General features: G+C 39.9%; 1 pseudogene; it reads right to left on the bottom strand.

Moving 5' to 3' along the window:
* Nucleotides 1–3,163: 3,163 nt before the first annotated feature.
* Nucleotides 3,164–5,828, bottom strand: LOC139022178 (polypeptide N-acetylgalactosaminyltransferase 11 pseudogene; annotated as a pseudogene).
* Between the last annotated feature and the right edge of the window lie 7,800 nt (nucleotides 5,829–13,628).

The following is a 13,628-nucleotide window of genomic DNA, read 5'->3' on the forward strand; positions in this document are numbered from 1 at the left end:
GGTTCTGTGTCTAGGTTCTGGTTCTAGGTTCTGTCTAGGATCTCCAGCCAAGTCCTGTCTCTAGGTTATGTGTAGGATCTTTTGCCATGTTCTCTCCCTAGGTTCTCTCTCTAGGTTCTGTGTTCTGTTGTCTTGTTACATCTGTATTTATACCAGTTGATTTTAATCCTGTCAATTTCTATTCCAAAGGTTAGGGTGTTTCTTATCTCCATTCCAGGGAGTAAAGATTATGTAGCTTAAGCGTGATTATTCTTAGTTAAAGTAATTAACTACCCGCCTGGCACTTAGTTAAGGGATTTTATTCCCTCCCTAACTTCAGGGAAAAATCCCTACCTGGGGAAACAACCTTTCTTGGAGAGGTGACCTTGGTTAAAACACATGGTGCTAAGGAGAGCAAACATATTAAGAACAATATGCCATATACGCCAGATCCCTTGAAACATATGCTGTGCAGATGTTTCTTTCCTGCAGCGACTGTGTCAAGCAGCAAGGATGGACCGGCTTCCGTCAAATTCCCCCTTTTTTATTTTTTAAATGATAGCGCATGCAAATCAGTGGCCACCTCTCAGATTGGGCTGTTTAAGACTCGGAAGAAGACTGGCAAGCAATGACAATAAGCATAGCTATAAACATAGTGGATGGAGTGCACACGGAGCCTTGTTCCTATAGAAGATTGCTGGCCTCTTCAGTCAAGGGATTTCAGCTGTCCTTAAGTCGGGGGTTTGGTTGTCCTTGTTGATCTGGCTACGGGCAGCATCATTGGTGGTGGGCTTCCCGAAGTGTCAGCGAGTTGAAGGGCTGCATCAAAGGGTCCATTAGGGCCGTGCTTGATGGTGGTGTCGGTGTCCGGGGAGGAGTCAGCTGTGCCCTCTGGGTCGGACGATATGGATGATACTGGGGAGGAGGAGGATGAGGAGGAGATGGAGGGTCGTGTGACATAAGGTCGGATTAGACGGTCTGGAATCCACACAGGTGATTCTGCATCCTGTGGAAACATACAAGCATCTCCTCTCCCCCAGGTTAAAAGTACATCAGGTCCCTTCCAGGCTCCTGTAAGTAAGTTTTTCCATTTGACGAAATAAGTGAGTTTCTGCTAAGTGAAAGTTTCTTTTGCTGATTTACCCAGAGTCCTCGGACTTGGCTGAGAGAGTAGCTTCCACTTCTTGCTTTTCTACCATCTGTTGGGCCTCAGTTAACTTCTTCAGCTGACCCCATGTTGGCATCTCAGTCCCTTGCATAGCCTTTCTTTTCTTCTTTTTTCTGCTTTTCTATCATCGGGGCAACTCTAAGTCTTTGGAATGATGGGACAAGGAGCTTCTCTGGGTCCATTGTGGTGAAGCATGTAATGCATTTACTCAGTCCAAGATAGGCATTAAAAAGAAAAACCCCAAATGCTCTCTTGTATCCATTTTAAGAGTAGGATTGGCACTTTCCGCTATTACCTAGTTCCTGTATCCCCCATAGTGAGAAAAAAAAAAAAAGTGAAGTTTGAACTCTAAACTTTAATTTCTGGGAACAAAAATTAAGCCTTTTTCAGAAATAGGTCCTGTGTCCCATGTTGAAAATTTATGTCAACTTTCCATTCTATTCTAATATATTTATCTCAGTACCATTTTTCATATAACTCATTCAACTAATGTTTGCATGCCTACCTGGTCCATTTACAGTTCTTAATAGAGGCCGAGTGGGGAACAAAGGAGACTGGGCTGCATTCAGTCCTCACCGTGACAGGGGTGGGGATGATGAAGGAAGAAAATCGGTGCTAGCATTACCTACCTTTACCTAGTGGGCCGTGTCTTGTTTAGCTTTCTGTTCCTTCCCAGTTTGACATGTTGGCCTAGGAGTAAGGACACTGAGTTCTCTGTGGTTGCATGGGTCTGGGCAAATCTCAGCTCTCTCAACTTCTATTTTCTCAGCTCAGAAGGCACAGGATTGGATCCCCAAGCAGTCACTGTTGGGTGGAAAACTGCCCTTCGGGCCTTGATACAGTTGAGACTTGCTCCAGTGATTCCTTGCTTTCCTACTTTCATCTGTTCCCACACTGCCAAAGGTAGCTCCCATGTAAATGATTTCTAGCACCCCGCAGAACCTGTATCTTCCTGTGGGAACTTGCTTTCTGTTTACAGATTCTTTGGGAGTGAGGATGCCTGAACTTGAGACTAGGCCCTAGATAATAAAAGTGCAATATAATGCACTTTAATCTTGAATGTGTTATAAATATGGGATTTTGATTCTACCCAGTGCACATTTTAATAACTACCATTTACTAAATGCTCAAAATATGCCAAGCACTATTAAGTGCATTGTTTCATTTCATTGTAAAGTGAGTTTTTTTTCAGGCAGTTTAGCATAAGTATTAAAAGCAGGGCTCTGGAGTCAGACTGCCGTAGTTTTTATCCTGGCTGTCTTAACAGGTGTGTGACTTCAGAAAAGTGACTTAGCCTCTCTCTGAACCTCTATTTTCATTTCTATAATAGAATCTAGCTGCTGTGAGAATGAAGAGAAAAACATAAAACACCAGATAGTAAGTACTCTTAAAAAAAAAAAAGAGGTGTGCATTCTATTATCCCCACTTTACAGATGAGAACATTGAGGCTCAGAGATGTTAAACAACTTGCCAAAGTCACATTGATTGGTTAGGGCATAGATAGGTTTGGAATCCAAGAATGTCTGAAGTCAAAGTCATGGGCCAGACAACTCTACTCATCCAGAAGTCTTGTTACCAGGTTTGCTGGTTTCTTAAAGGACCTCCTTAGAGCATAGTTTCTTTCACATTGAATCCTGACTTGGACCTTGCTATGGCAACATTCTATTACTACTTTCTATGTTACAGTGATGCTGTGTAGTTTGCATCTTGATTTTCTTGGAGTAAAATGCTATGAAATAAAGAAGAGCAGCAATTTTTATAATGCTATTAACAGAAGTCAACCTATTTCCTTATCTGCTCTGAGAACAGTTATGCTCCAGTGACCACAGCTCTGATCTCTTTTTATGTCACATCTGTTGTCCAAAGCTGGGGATCTTAGCTAGGACCTAGTGGGGTAGGGAGAGTTCATAGGCAATTTGCCAAGTGAATAGGTACCCTCAAATAACACAGCTCTGAATTTCGTTCCTTCCTGGATTTTCTGCCTGTCTGAACCATCCTACTGTTTTCCCTCCACTCTTATGCTGTCTGCTCCGTTTCTCTTTTCCCATTACCAGAGTTGATCTTCTTCCAACTTTTCATGCTGTCAAACAAAAAGGGGGAAAATATTAATTTTTAATAATAAGAGACCTCAAAGAGGAAGAAGGCTTAGGTAAGGCATCAGTGAGTAGAGAATTCCAGTATCGCTTAAGAGACAAACAGCTAGCCCTAACCGGTTTGGCTCAGTGGATAGAGCATTGACCTGCGGACTGAAGGGTCCCGGGTTCGATTCCAGTCAAGGGCATGTACCTTGATTGCGGGCACATCCCCAGTTAGGGGGTGTGCAGGAGGCAGCTGATCGATGTTTCTCTCTCATCGATGTTTCTAACTGTCTATCCCTCTCCCTTCCTCTCTGTAAAAAATCAATAAAATATATTTTTTAAAAAAAGAGAGAGACAAACAGCTATACCACAGACAAACACATACACACATATATAGTTCTTGGCTACTACAACTGAATCAGAGGCCAGCAATAGTCTTCTTCTTTTTTTTTAATTAAAAGGATTTTTTATTTTAAATGTATATAGTGCCATAATTCATCAAAAAATTTACAGTATTTAACCACCTCTTAAATATGATCATATAAACAATGCGTGGATTCAGTCAGTTTGCTTAAAGTTAACTGTATACTATGAAGTATTCTAAGAAAGGAAATCATGACACATTCCATTCCATTAAAAAGAATTATAAGCTAATTTGAATAGACCTAGCAATTGCCTGGGTATTATCCTTCTGTATAAACCTGACTCTTTATATTAAAACTGTATTCTGGTTTCCTACCATTAAGTAAGAAATTCCTTAACAGTGGCCTAGAAATGGCCTTAATGTCACATACTTCTTCACCTCCTGATGGTCACTTGGTGCTCTGATGTAGACAATATAGAATGTCTGCTGTTTCACCTCTGCTAATCTTTCCAGGAAGACAAGCATTCCATTCCAGGCATTGCTTCCACCTTGACCTTCCAAATGCCACTGCTGTGCAAAGGAGCCATCATAGGTTGCCATAGCAACATAGCCTTTGTGACTCAGTAGATCAACCACTTTCAGGCACTGTCCAACTGACACCTGGTACAGTCAGTTATTCTTCCCAAAGGTCCACTGCTGAGATCCTCCCAACCCATGGCACTTCATGAGTTGGGGTGGGTCAGATGATCGAGTTTCTGACATACCCAAGCAAAGGAGATTACTTAAAACCAATTCATGCTCTTCATTATAAATCTAGATCTGATTTGGGTCACTGTAGTCACATGCCTTAAGCACTACTAGGCTTCTCTTCTGACTTGGGCAGCTCTGGGCCATTAGACATTTGCCAGTCTGGTAGTGATAAAGCCTTCCATGCTGAAGAATTTTGGGGTGTTTTGGCCCTCTGTTGATAAAAATGGGTTGCTGGGGTTTGGCATTGGGCCTAGATATCTGCATCTCTGGGTAAATGCTATCCAAATGCCATTTAAATAATTTACAACCCAACTTCTTCCTCAATTCAACACACTCATTGACATTTCCATAGCTTCTTGTCCTCAAGTCAGGTCTTAAGGAAAAATACTGCTCCTTATATTCATCCAACCAAATATGTGCCAGCCTCAAGGAGTTGTGTCCTGGCCTTCAGGGGAACCATAGGGTCGCCTTTTCCAGAAAATGTATCCGACTCTGGAGTAAGGGATGATGAAGAGCTTACCTCCCACACATCCAAATCTGAAATGATCTTTCCAAGTGTTCTCCTCCCCAGATATCCACACTGCTGTCATACTGCCTGAGTTCACTGAAGTAGCTTCTATTCATGGCAAATAGTCCTCCCGCCATTGTAGGTGGTACAGTAGCTCCTTCTGGTCCTCAGAGCTCAGAAAGGAGAACAAGATCCCATTTGAAGTGCAGTCCCCAGTTGAACCCTCCACATACCTACCACAGGGGACAAGCTGTAGGCCAGCGTGTCTGCACTGATGATATCGATCACCAGACACACGACCGTCCTCGGTCTTCCTGGATGGTAGCCAGCAAGGGCTGCAGCCATGTTACATTCACTTCAGAGTGGCTGTCCAGAAACACCAGGACTTCTGCTGCATGAGCTGCTCCTAACATTCTTCCTTGAATTAATCCTTCACGCTTTGTATTTCTTATTAATTTAATTTTTCCAGGGAGGTGTTATTAGACAAATTCATCTAATTCTCCTTTCTAATCATCGAAGTCACTGTTGTCATCCACGAGGATGATTTCGTGGAGAAGCCAGGCTGGTGTGTGGTCCAGGATGCTGTGCACAGTCTGCAGCAAAGCAGACAAGGCTTCATTGTAGAAACAAATAACAACACTAGTGCCTTCCAGGTCTGTAGGGTATGTCTTTGTCTTTACATGCTACATTCCTTGTATCTGGCACATCTCTGTGGTAGCCCAAGTGGTTGCTAATGAGCATATTGAAAGCATGCTTCTGAAACCCCAGGTCTCTCAACTCCTGATCATGTTCATTAAAAATCATACCCAATTCAGAAGAGAATAACAATAAACAAAAAGCTTCCCTCCCACCACAGCCCAGGTTGAGCCGCACTAGCTGCCACAGGTCAGAACACCCGGGAGAAAATGCCGGTGCAGCGACCACAGGTTCGCCCAAGCCTCTGGAGTGCTCGCCCAGTGCCAGTGCTACAGCCTCTACCATCTTTTGTCTTTTTTAATTTAAAAAAAACTTACAGTTGACCTGCCCTGGCCAGTGTGGCTCAGTTGGTTGACTCAGGTTGCCAGTTCGATTCCCAGTCATGGACACATGCCCAGGTTGAGGCTTGATCCCTGGTAGGGGGTGTGCAGGAAATAACTGATTGATGTTTCACTGTTACATTGATGTTTCTCTCTCTCTCTCTCCCCCTCACCTTTTCTCTCTCTCTAAAAATCAAAAGATTTTTTTAAAATTACAGTTGACATACAATATTATATTAGTTTCAGATGTATAACCTATGAGTTGACATTTATATAACTTACAAGTGATCACCCTGATAAATCTAGTACCCATCTGACACCATATATAGTTATTACAATATTATTGACTATACTTCCTATGATGAACTTTACAGCCCCATGACTATTGTGTAACTACCAATTTGTACTTCTAAACCCCTTCACCTTTTTCACCCATTCCTCCAACCCCTATTCCATCTGGCAACCATCAAAATGTTCTCAGTATCTGAGTCTTTTTCTGTTCTGTTTGTTCATTTATTTTTGTTCTTTAGATTCTACATATAAGTGAAATCATCTGGAATTTATCTTTCTCTATGTGGGTTCTTTAAGAGGAACACTTGGGACTCCAGCAGCCCTCTGTCACACTTGGCCAGAATCCCCACTGGTTTTTACAGCCAGAAGTTATGGGGGCTTTTCTTCCCAGCACTGGAACCCTGGGCTGGGGGGCTGGGTGTGGGGCTTCTCAGGAGGACTTCTGCAGCTAAGATATCCCTCCCAATTTTTAACTGCCACATGAGGGTGTGGGACCAGCCCTTTTCCCATCTCCTCCCCTTCTTCCAGTCTGGATGTGGCTTCTTTATAGTCTTAGTTATAGGACTTCTGTTCAGCTAGATCTCTGGCGGGTCTGAATGATGGTTGTTCTGTAGTTTCATTATAATTCTGGTGTGGTTGTAGGTTTCCAGTACCACATTTACCTACCTGCATCTTGACTGGAAGTACCAGCACTAGTCTTCTGAAGCAGCAGCAGTTTGACCTTCCAGGGATGGTAAGGACAGAAAGTACTCAAGAAATTTCATTTTTATACATCCAGGTACATTTTTTTATATATATATATTTTATTGATTTTTTACAGAGAGGAAGGGAGAGAGATAGAGAGTTAGAAACATCGATGGGAGAGAAACATCGACCAGCTGCCTCCTGCACATCTCCCACGGGGGATGTGCCCGCAACCCAGGTACATGCCCTTGACCGGAATCGAACCCGGGACCTTTCAGTCCGCAGGCCGACACTCTATCCACTGAGCCAAACCGGTTTTGGCAAGGTACATTTTTTTAACCTTTCTACTTGCTCAATATATTCTTTTTAAATTATAGAACTAGGTTTTAAAGTTTTATGTACTATTTAATGTATGATAAATATTTCAACAGTACAAAGGGTGTACTATAAATAATGAAATCTTTTTTCTCTCTTCCCAATCCCACTTCTCAAAGGCAATCACTGTAAACAATTTCTGTTCTTAACTCTTCTGGTGGTTGCCATTATACTCTTATGCACTCTTAGGTCTCTAGCTAATGATTTATCAACTTTAGATGATTGATTTTATTCTGCTTTGGAAGATGAAGATTTTTAGTTCCTTTTGCCACCTCCTTCTTTTCCTTGTTCCTGTCATGTCTTCTTGATCAACTGGTTTCTGGACAAGGTGGAAACATGTTTGAGTTTCAGATAATAATGACTGCCTTTTGTCAAAGTCCTTATTCTTGCCAGAAAGGTAATGTGCTAACACATGATATATGATAACTAGAGGCCCGATACATGAAATTCGTGCAAGGGGCTTGGCCCTCGCAGCCCTGGCTGCCTCAGCCACTTCGTGGCCCCAAGGCCCCACCCCCCAGCCCACTGGTTGTTCTGGAAGGTCATTCCAGAAGGTCGTTCCGCCATCCGGTTTAATTAGCATATTAGCTCTTTATTGTATAGTATTTCATTAATCTTCATACCCATGCTAGTAAGTAGGCACTATCCCCATTTTATAGATAAGGAAATAGAGGTTTTGGCTAGTTATGCTGCTTGCTCAAAGTCCTGTAGTTGATAATAAGCACAGTTAGATTTAACCTGGATTCTCTAACACTCAGTCCCACATTCTTCATCATTACTGCTCTAGAACAATAAATTTAAGGCCAGTCTAGTTCCACCAAGGTATTTCCTTTTCCCTGCAAGTTATGTGTGTGTGTCCACTTTTATAATATGCAATTATGAGAATGATATCTTAAAGAATGGGGGAGGGGAAATGGAAGTTTATATAGTTCCTCATAGATACATTTGTTTTTTTGTTCAAGACATTCAATTATCTTTTAATACATCAGGACATTCAATTATCTTTTAAATACAAGGAAAAATATTTTTTACATATACTTAAATATTTAATATTTCTGGCACTCTTCATTCCTTTGTGTGATCTAAGTGTCTATGTGGTATCATTTTACTTTAGCCTGAGGAACTTTTAAAAATATTTCTTGTGGAGTAGATCTGCTGGCATCTTATTCTGTTAGTCTTTGAAACATGTCTTTATTTCTTTTTTGTGCTTGAGGGATATTTTTATTGGATATTTAATTATAGGTTGATAGTTTTTCTTTCAACCCTTTAAAGATCTTGTTTCAGGCTTGTATTGTTTTTGAGGAGATGTCAGTGATTTTCTTGTCTCTGTTTCTTTGTTTTCTCTGGAAACATTTTATCATTGCTTTTTATCAGTATGCATTGGTGTAATTCAGTGATCGCGAACCTATGACACACGTGTCAGAGGTGACAGGCGAACTCATTTTTTTGGTTGATTTTTCTATGTTAAATGGCATTTAAATATATAAAATAAATATCAAAAATATAAGTCTTTGTTTTACTATGGTTGCAAATATCAAAAAATTTATATATGTGACACAGCACCAGAGTTAAGTTAGGATTTTTCAAAATGCTGACACGCCAAGCTCAAAAGGTTCACCATCACTGGTGTAATTTATTGTTTCCTCTGTGTTTATCCTGTTTGAAGATCATTTTGCTTCTTAGATCTCTAAGTTGATATTTTCATCAAATATGGAAAAATTAGCAGCCATTATTTACTCAACTGTTTTCTCTGTCTCCCCTACTATATTACCTCCCTAATTTTTGAGGCTCCAATTATACAAATGTTAGACTCCTTGATTTTGTTTCACAAATCACTGATACTTTATTAATTTTTAAATCTTCTTTTTTTCCCTTCTGTGCCTTTATTTGGATAATTTTTATTTCCTGTTTTCAAATCCACTTTTCTTCTTTCTGTAATGTCTAATTTTCTGTCAAGCCCATCCAATTAATTTTTCATTTGAAGTTTTATATTTTCAATTTTAGAAGTTCCATTTGGTTCTTTTTCATACTTTCCATTTCTATCCTCATTGATTTCATGTTTTTCTTTTAAGTCCTTGGACATTTATAATAACAGTTTTAAAGTCCTTATCTGTTTTCCACTGTCTCATTAATTTCTGGATCTTTACATTGACTAATTTTTCTCCTTGTTAAAGATCACATTTTTCTACTTCTTTGACTGTCTAGTGTTCTTTTACTGAATGCTTGACAAAGTCTAGTTATTGTTATCTTCCTTTAAGAAGTGTTGAGATTTGTCCTGGCCTGCAGTTAATTTGCTGTGGATCAGCTTGATCCTTTCAGAGCTTGACCTTAAGGTCTTCTAGAATGGGTCTAGCTTTAACTCTATGGTTTGATTATTTTTATTCATAATATCTGGACTTTTTGAGATTTCTAATGAATGTCCTGGGTGTTTAATGAAGACACTCCACTCTGGTTGATCAAAATTGAGAAGTCTCCAAAACTGTGAGTTCCACAGTTGTTCATTTCATAGCTCCTGGAAGCTGTTCTTTCCCCAATAGATTCTTTTCCCAACTACACTGTGGTGTTTTACTTTATGATGAGTACGGCCTAGAATTGTAGATATCCCTATGCTATGCAGATTTCTGGGGCTCTTTCTTTGCATTGAAATTCAAGTTATCTCAGTCACACTAAACTAAAATTTCTATCTCCTCAACTGAGTAAGATTGTTATGCTTTGCTTGGGTTCCTTCTCTCTGTGCCAGAATATAAGTGCCTTTTATATCTAAAACTGGGGCAATTGTAGAATTTATCTCATTGTTTCACTTCTCTCAGAAATTACAGTGTTGTAAAGACTGTTGTTCAGTGTCTCTAACTAGATAATTTTACTGTTTTGTCCATATTTATTTGTATTTTATTTATGGCAGAGGGACTAGGCTAATACTAGTTACTCTGTCACAACCTGAAGTGACAGTCCTCTATCTTCAGAGTTTTGATCGAATGAAATGAATATCCCTTTGGCAATAGTTATACTGCAAGCTCAGAAATGGAGATGCTCTTATCAAAGAGCAAGGCCACTTTGGGTTTTGATTCCATGAATATATGCACAGTTACCAGCAACATCTTGAGTCTTCAGCCAATAAACCAACTAAGTCTCCCATACCTTCTGAAACCCACCAACATATTTCTTTCACTCTCCTTTCTCATTGGTGGACTAGGTTCAACTACTTGCTTATGCCATACTTTTAGTTTACTTTAGATAATATTTTTCAATGTTACTACTTATCAGATAGGACCACATGCCAAAAATATTTTTTCAGAGTAACATCTTATTGACATATAACAGTCATACAAAAAATGCACGTATAGGTGTACAGCTGAATGCATGATCATAATTTGGACACACTCATGTAAACAACATCCAAATCAAGAAACAGAATATAATCAATTCTCCATAAGTCCCTATTATGTTTCCTCCCTATCCCCATACCCCTTCCAAAAGTAATTACTATCCAGATTTCTAAAACTATATATTAGTTTTGTTTTTAAACTTCATATGATTGAAATTATACAATATGCACTCTTTTTTGATACGGCTTTTTTTTTTTTTTACTCAATATTGTATTTCTGAGATCCATCCTTGTTACTTTGTGTAGTTGTAGTTGATTGATTCTCTTTACTGTATGACATTATATTGTATGAATATGCCATACATCAACATTGACTATTACAAGGAGCACCACTCATTTATAATTATAATGTCTCTTACCCATTTAACATATTTCCATTGCAGAACCCTGGAGAGACTAATGGATCTGAGTTTCAAATGTGTTATATGATACTCTCTCTATATTGAACTCTAGAACTCAAATTCATATTAATTCACAAATATTTATCAACTGTTTACTATGTGGCAGGTACCAGTTTAAACACTAGGGCTGGGGACCCTTGAGGATTTTGCAGAATACTGAGAAGGGGTAGACATAGGAGTAGATAATCACAATATACTATAGTAATGTTAGAGAGAACCATAACTAGGACTTGTTAAAATTAGATTATATAATTTTTAAACATTCAGTTTTTTACAAAAGGCTGACTCCGCCTTTCTTAGGGGTCCAATCTTCGGGAATTTCCAGAGGTGCCTTTACAGATAATTTAGACAGATTTAGAAAGATTAAAGAGAGCCATTCTTTTCAAAGGGTCTCAATGTTCAGTCAATTGAGAAGATCCTATTATGTAGTATCATTCCCACAAGCTTTTCTTCCATCTGTTCCCCTTAAATGATCTCATTCCTTTTCATTTGTCACCTATGCCCTCTCTCAACCAGCTCATCCATTTCTTGTGCATTAACTACCACTGATATATGTCCATGACCTCCATATCTTTAACTCTACTCTAGTCCTCTCTGTGAGCCCATTTTTAACTACCCTGGTATGTAACTGCCTTTCAGATACCTTGACCAACACATCAACTCAACAGGTCCCTAACCCAACAAACTACTGTCTTTATAGTCCTCTGCTTCCTCTCTTTCCTACCCCAGGGCGCCACTACCATTCCTCAGACTGGGAACCATTTTAGACTCTTCAACCTCCTTCATCCTCCACATCAATCAATAAGGCTTGTTAATTCTACCTTGTAACTATACAGTGGGGCCTTGACTTACGAGTTTAATTCGTTCCGTGACGGAGCTCATAACTCAAATTACTCATATGTCAAATCTTAAAGTGAACGATCGAGACACGTGATGCTGGGCTGATGTTGTGGCGTTCACTGTGAAGTTCGCTGCGCCAACTAGCGGTGGGGTATCTGAAGCTGGCTCGTAACCCGAATTTTAGCTCGCAACTCAAAGCAAAAAATCAGCGGAGAGACAGCTCGTATCTCGAAAAACTCATTAGTCGGGACACTCGTAAATCAAGGCCCCACTGTATCTTGAATCTGTCTACTCTCTTTATTCCCATGCCCACTATTTTGATTTAAGCGCTTTCTGTTTCTTTCTGTATTATTGCCATTGCCTCCTCACAGATCTTCCTGATTTCAATTTTATTCTTCATACTCATTAATCTTCCAAACCATGATTTGCAATGCAAATCTTATATTATTTTCTAGTTTAAAAATCTTCAATGATACTCCATTACCCAGAGTAAAGCTTCCGAAAACATGTGCCCTAATTGTGTATTGCAATGGACTAACATATGCCAAAGGTGGCCAATGATGGACCAGATGTGTTACCAGTCACAAGGAACTTCAATCTTTTACCCCAGTGTGCCATACGTGTTTTCATTTTCCATATGTGACACAAATGGAAAGGGTAGAAAGGACTAGCTACAAGATTAAGTTCCAACTCCAGACACTTGCCAACTTCTCTATTCTCATCTCCAGCACTCATCACCTCATACCATATTATCTAATGATTGCTATTTCCTGCCACATGCCCAGCTGTTTTATGCCTACATCATTGCACAGAGGACAAGCTCTTCTATCAGTGTGGAATGAACCCCTCCCTTGCTTTAGCTGGCAAACTTCTTTTTTAAAAAATATATTTTTATTGACTTCAAAGAGGAAGGGAGAGAGAGCGGGAGATGGAAACATCAATGATGAGAGAGAGAATCATCTATCAGCTGCCTCCTGCATGCCCCTCACTGGAGATCAAGCCCGCAACTCAGGCATGTGCCCCTGACCAGAATCAAACCAGAACCCTTCAGTCCGCAGGCCGGTGCTCTATCCACCAAGCCAAACCAGCTAGGGCTGGCAAACTTCTATACATGTTTTAAAATGTAAATCAGCCCTGGCTAGTGTAGCTCAGTTGGTTGAGTGTTGTCCCATGCACCAGGAGGTCACCAACCCCGGTCAGGGCACATACTAGGAGTAGAGGATGTGTAGGAGGCAACAGATCCATGTTTTGATGTTCTTATCTCTCCCTCCCTCTCCCTCCTCTGTCTGAAATAAACAAAAACATGTGTTGTTGTTGTTGTTTTTTTAATTAGATCTCTTCTTTTCAGTACAAAATATAGGGTAGCCAAATACCATCCAAACTGTTAATTAAACTTTTGTACAGGAGTTTGATTCACTCTAATGGCTTCATAAGTGATTGCGGTGGTACATTTTGTTAAATAAAATAACCAAATAATCATTTACTGATAATGAAGCCACAAAACCAATCTGAAAAATAATGGAAATAAAAATCTGCATGGAATGCTTTCCCTGAAAAGGAGCACTTCGTGTCAACAAGCTTCTCTTGTCACCCAGCAACCACTCCTCTGGAGTTCCCTTTAATGGGGGTAATTTCAGCTGGCAGCTGGTGCAACCTTGAAATGATCCTGTTTGTTTTCCTGCTCCCTGATGGGTAGAGGTCACTGCTGATAATAATGTGGTTGCTATTCATTATTATCTGGAGTGTGATAATGGCAGAATTGCCTTGAAATGCTCTTTTTTAATCTTGA

Source organism: Myotis yumanensis, unplaced genomic scaffold (genome assembly GCF_028538775.1).
Source record: "Myotis yumanensis isolate MYYU_CA2020_CCGP unplaced genomic scaffold, mMyoYum1.0.hap1 SCAF_13, whole genome shotgun sequence".
Taxonomy (NCBI): Eukaryota; Metazoa; Chordata; class Mammalia; order Chiroptera; family Vespertilionidae; genus Myotis; species Myotis yumanensis.